Source organism: Ovis aries, chromosome 19 (assembly GCF_016772045.2).
Source record: "Ovis aries strain OAR_USU_Benz2616 breed Rambouillet chromosome 19, ARS-UI_Ramb_v3.0, whole genome shotgun sequence".
NCBI classification, from domain to species: domain Eukaryota; kingdom Metazoa; phylum Chordata; class Mammalia; order Artiodactyla; family Bovidae; genus Ovis; species Ovis aries.
The window spans coordinates 10786417-10792416 of NC_056072.1; positions in this window are offsets into that span (position 1 = coordinate 10786417).

Here is a 6000-nt window from a genome sequence, read left to right on the forward strand (position 1 = left end):
TCTCAGCTATTTCTAAGGCCTCTTCAGACAACCATTTTGCCCCTTTGCATTGCTTTTTCTTGGGGATGGTCTTGATCTCTGCCTGCTGTACAATGTCACAAACCTCTGTCCAAAGTTCTTCAGGCACTCTGTCTATGAGATCTAATCCCTTGAATCTATTTGTCACTTCCACTGTATAATCATAAGGGATTTGATTTAGATCACACTTGAATGGTCTAGTGGTTTCCCCTACTTTCTTCCATTTAAGTCTGAATTTGGCAATAAGGAGTTCATGATCTGAGCCACAGTCAGCTCCTGGTCTTGTTTTTGCTGTCTGTATAGAGTTTCTCCATCTTTGGCTGCAAAGAATATAATCAATCTGATTTCAGTGTTGACCATCTGGTGATGTCCATGTGTAGTAGAGTCTTCTCTTGTGTTGTTGGAAGAGGGTGTTTGCTATGACCAGTGCGTTCTCTTGGCAAAACTCTATTAGCCTTTGCCCTGCTTCATTTTGTACTTCAAGGCCAAATTTGCCTGTTATTCCAGGTATTTCTTGACTTCCTACTTTTGCATTCCAGTCCCTTATAATGAAAAGGACATCTTTTTTGGGTGTTAGTTCTAGAAGGACTTGTAGTTCTTCATAGAACCATTCAACTTCAGCTTTTTCAGCATTACTGCTCAGGGCATAGACTTGGATTACTCTGATACTGAATGGTTTGCCTTGGAAATGAACAGAGATCATTCTGTCGTTTTTGAGATTGCATCCAAGTACTATATTTTGGACTCTTTTGTTGATTATGATGGCTACTCCATTTCTTCTAAGGGATTCTTGCCCACAGTAGTAGATATAATGGTCATCTGAGTTAAATTCACCCATTCCAGTCCATTTTAGTTCACTGATTCCTAAAATGTTGATGTTCACTCTTGCCATCTCCTATCTGACCACTTCCAATTTACCTTGATTTATGGATGTAACATTCTAGGTTCCTACACAATATTGCTCTTTACAGCATTGGACTCAACTTCCATCACAGTCACATCCACAACTGGGTGTTGTTTTTGCTTTGGCTCTGTCTCTTCATTGTTTCTGGAGTTATTTCTCCACAGTAGCATATTGGGCACCTACCGATCTGGGGAGTTCATCTTTCAGTGTCCTATCTTTTTGCCTTTTCATATTGTTCATGGGGTTCTCAAGGCAAGGATGCTGAAGTGGTTTGCCATTCCCTTCTCTAGTAGACCACATTTTGTCAGAACTCTGTCTTGGGTGGCCCCACACAGTATGGCTCATAGTTTCATTGAATTAGACAAGGCTGTGGTTCATGTGATCAGTTTGGTTGGTTTTCTGTGATTGTGGTTTTCACTCTATCTGCCCTCTGGTGGAGAAGGATAAGAGGCTTATGGAAGTTTCCTGATGGGAGAGACTGAGGGGGAAACTGGGTCTTGTTCTGATGGGCAAGGCCATGCTCAGTAAATCTTTAATCCCATTTTCTGTTGATGGTGGGGCTGTGTTCCTTCCGTGTTATTTACCTGGGGCCATACTATGAGGTAAAGCATGTGCCTGGAATGCAGGAGCTGGAGAGGGCAATGGCACCCCACTCCAGTAGTCTTGCCTGGAAATTCCCATGGACGGAGGAGCCTGGTGGGCTGCAGTCCATGGGGTCGCTAGGAGTCAGACACGACTGAGTGACTTCACTTTCAGTTTTCACTTTCATGCATTGGAGAAGGAAATGGCAACCTACTCCAGTGTTCTTGCCTGGAGAATCCCAGGGACGGGGGAGCCTGGTGGGCTGCCGTCTATTGGGTCGCACAGAGTTGGACACGACTGAAGTGACTTAGCAGCAGCAGCAGCAGCAGCAGCAGCAGCAGCAGCAGCAGCAGCAATGCAGGAGACCTGGGTTTGATCCCTGGGTCAGGAAGATCCCCTGGAGAAGGAAATGGCAACCCACTCCAGTACTCTTGCCTGGAAAATCCCATGGACAGAGAAGCCTGGTAGACTACAGTCCATGGGATCGCAAAGAGTCGGACGCGACTGAGCGACTTCACTTTCACTTTTCAAACTATGGTGGAGGTAGTGAGGATAATGGCAACCTCATTCAAAGGTCCCATGCATGCACTGCTATACTCTGTGCCCCCAACCCTGCATCAGGCCACTGCCGACCCACGCCTCCACCTGAGACTCCTGGACACTCACGGGCAAGTCTGGGTCAGTCTCTTGTGGGGTCACTGCTCCTTTCTCCTGGGTCCTGGAGCGCACAAGGTTCTGTTTGTGCCCTCCAACAGTCTGTTTCCCAGTCCATTAAGTCACTAGGGAAGTGTAAATCAAACCCACGATGAAATAGTACACAGCTATTAGAGTAGCTAAAATTAATTGGCAAAATAAGTGAAAAGACTGACACTTGCCTGTAGTTTTTGAGAATATGTAGACTTAAGGTTGGTCCCTTAGCAATGTGGAGAATGTTTTCTGTGAACACCACAAGCAAGCATAGACTGAAGCCCAACGTATAGGCCCTTGGTTAAGTCTATTTCAAACACAGAGTCCCCTTTTGGGAGGAACACAATGGCTGGAAGTAGAAATCTGCAGGTCAAGATCATCAGTATCAGGTTCTACAAAATGTGTTTACCCTGATGCAGTGTAATTTTCATGATTGGGTTTACCCGTTTCTACCATTTTTTCCAGTAGTAAAATGTATGATTTAGGAGAAGTGCTTTGACTTTGCAAGTTTGTGTGTCATGAGTCTACAAGGGCTTATAATGGTGTACACAATGCCTCCTAGAATATCTGAAGATCCGAATCAAATCTGTGAAAACACCGGAATTTTCTATTCTGTCACCTTTGGAGTGAGTTATCTGCTGCCATCTTGTGGCCCTTAGAATAATAACATCTAGAGCCTTGCCTTTGGTCCAGTGACTCACCCACCCAGGTTCAAGGTTCCTCCTTCTTTGTCCCACTCAGTGGTCCCCTGGATTCTGGGTGAATACTTTCCATGCAGGATGCCAAACTGCACCTATGTTGGGAACCTTTGAGTATGAGAAAGTTCTTTCTAATGCTCATCCAAATTCTGCCTTGGCCCAATTTCTATCCAACGTGTCATTGTTCTACTATTTAATTTTTAAATATTTGAAGGTAATCTGCTATTCTTATTTCCACACATTTCCCCCGAGACTATTTCAGCTCCTTCATCATCTTCTCATGTGATAGGTTTTTTAGAGCCCTCATCATCCTGTACTTCTCTCTCAGGTCAGGTTCCCTGGTAGCAGAGCCTGACACAGAGATTCTACTCCAAGGGTTTACTGAGGGGAGTATCCACAGGGTGCACTTCCAGGGGCTGGAAGCAGGATGGGGGAAGGATAGAGCTGAGCAGGGATGGACTTTATAATTTGTGGAGGATTATTCTTGATAGTGCCTATTGAAAAGCAGAGACATTACTTTGCCAACAAAGGTCCGTCTAGTCAAGGCTATGGTTTTTCCAGTGGTCATGTATGGATGTGAGCTTTGGACTGTGAAGAAAGCTGAGTGCTGAAGAATTGATGCTTTTGAACTATGGTGTTGGAGAAGACTCTTGAGAGTCCCTTGGACTACAAGGAGATCCAACTAGTCCATTCTGAAGGAGATCAGCCCCGGGATTTCTTTGGAAGGACTGATGCTAAAGCTGAAACTCCAGTACTTTGGCCACCTCATGCGAAGAGTTGACTCACTGGAAAAGACTCTGATGCTGGGAGGGATTGGGGGCAGGAGGAGAAGGGGATGACAGAGGATGAGATGGCTGGATGGCATCACTGACTCGATGGACGTGAGTGTGAGTGAGCTCCAGGAGTTGGTGATGGACAGGGAGGCCTGGCGTGCTGCAATTCATGGGGTCACAAAGAGTCAGACACGACTGAGCGACTGAACTGAACTGAACTGAACTGAACTGATTCTTGATAGTTGCCCTGATCGATCCTCTGGGATAATGTTTTGCATGAAAAAAAGAAAGGGAAGCTATCACCAGCTCACTCCCAGTTATCAGTGTCTCATGAGTCTTTAATCATGGCTGCCCTTCCAAGTATATATCAATTGTACTTTCTGCACAATATTCATCATTTCTTTGAAATGATGATCTAGTAGTATCTTAAGAACTCTTTGTCCCTTTTATGTCACCTGCCTTAGTTTGGGTTTCCTTAAAAAGCAAGGACTGAGGAGCAAACAGCCTTTTAGGGAGGTGATCAGGGAGCAGAAGGGAAGGAGTAGAGACAAGGAGAAAACACTTAAGTCAAGAAGAATACAATGGAATACTGCTCAGCCATAAAAAAAGAAGGAAAATTGTATCATTTGCCACAACATGGATGGACTTGGAGGGCATTATGCCAAGAGAAATAAGTCAGAAAGACAAACACTGTATAATATTACCTGTACGTGGAGTGTAAAAGACGAATATACTAGTGAACATAACAAAAAAACAGAAGACTCACAGACATGGAGAACAAATTAGTGGTTACCAGTGGGAAGTGGAGAGGGGCACGTAGGGATAGAAGATTAACAGGTACAAACTATTAGGTACAAAATAGGGACTTCTCTGGTGGTCCAGCAGTTAAGACTCCAAGCTTCCACTGAGGGGACAAGGGTTTAATCCCCGACTGGGGAACTAAGATCCCACAAGCCATGAGGTGTGGCAAAAAAAATATATATATATATAAAATAAGCTGCAAGGATATATTGTACAATATAGGGCATGCAGCAGTATTTCTTTTAATTTGTTTATTTTATTTTTGGTTGCACTGTGTCTTCAGGGCTGTGCTCTGGCTCTCTCTAGCTGCTACTCTTCCGGTGGTGTGCCAGCTTCTCATTGCACTGGCTCTAGGCGTGCCGGAATTGTGACTCGTGTGCTCTGAAGCACTGGCTCAGTAGTTGAGACCCAGGGGTTAGCTGCCTCAGGGCATATGGGATCTTCCTGGAGCAAGGATCGAACTCTTGACCCCTGCATTGGCAGGCGGATTCTTAACCACTGGGACCACCAGGGAAGCCCTAGCCAGTATTCTATAATAACTATAAATTGAGTATAACCTTTAGAAATTGTGAATCACTCTGTTATACACTTGTTGCTTATAAAATACTCTACATCAACTATACTTCAAAATTTAAAAAACTAAGAAGGTACATCAGCAGTGAAGGTATCATCAAGAATTTTATTTTGGTTACACTAAGTTGGAAATAATTATTTAGACATCCAATGAAGAAATTAAGTGTGCACTTGACAAAAAAGAAAAAAAAATCAGGTTATTCACAACCAATAAAATGGAGCTGATCACTGCTTAGTTTCTCCAGCAACAAGTCCCTTCTCTGACATAATGTCTGTCACCTCCCAGGCTTTCTTTTCTTTGGCAATCGATGTTAGTTAACTGGAGAGAGCATTATGTCAGCCTCTAATTAGAGTTATTCTCAAGATAAATAGCTAGCCTTTACTGTTGGTGGCAGCTGCTTTCCAGATGCCAAAAATCACCCCTGAGATCTTTCCTTACATTAAAAAATGGTCCCAGCTGCTGCTTTTCACAAGCTCCATACTTAGGTCTTCTTGGATATTTTCAGTATGTTAGTCCACAGGGTTGAAGCCATTACCACGCTCATTTATTTTTCATGGAGTGTTGTAATAGGAGTCCTGGATTCAGCAAGGGAAGCTGGGAGCTGTATTAATAATGTATGTTAAGTGCAGCTGGTTGGCACTCCTGTCATCTTAACATCACTGAGAGTATCGGAGAAGGTGAGCTTTTTAAAGAGGTACTCACCGAGCCTGGGGGTGCCCATCCTGCAGAGGTCAGTTGAGGGTAGCCCATCTCCCTGACAGCTTCACCTCCTCATCTAGAACGCGGCTCTCCAGCAAGTCACAGAGATGGGGTTTGCACAGGAAGAAGCCAGGGTATGCAGATCCAAAAAGGCCTGATTTTCTAGGACCATGAGTTGATTTCACCCAACTCATCTTGGGATGGCTGCTCACATTCTGGAAGAAGATGCTGCTGCTGCACTAATTTTGCACTCTCAAGCTTCTC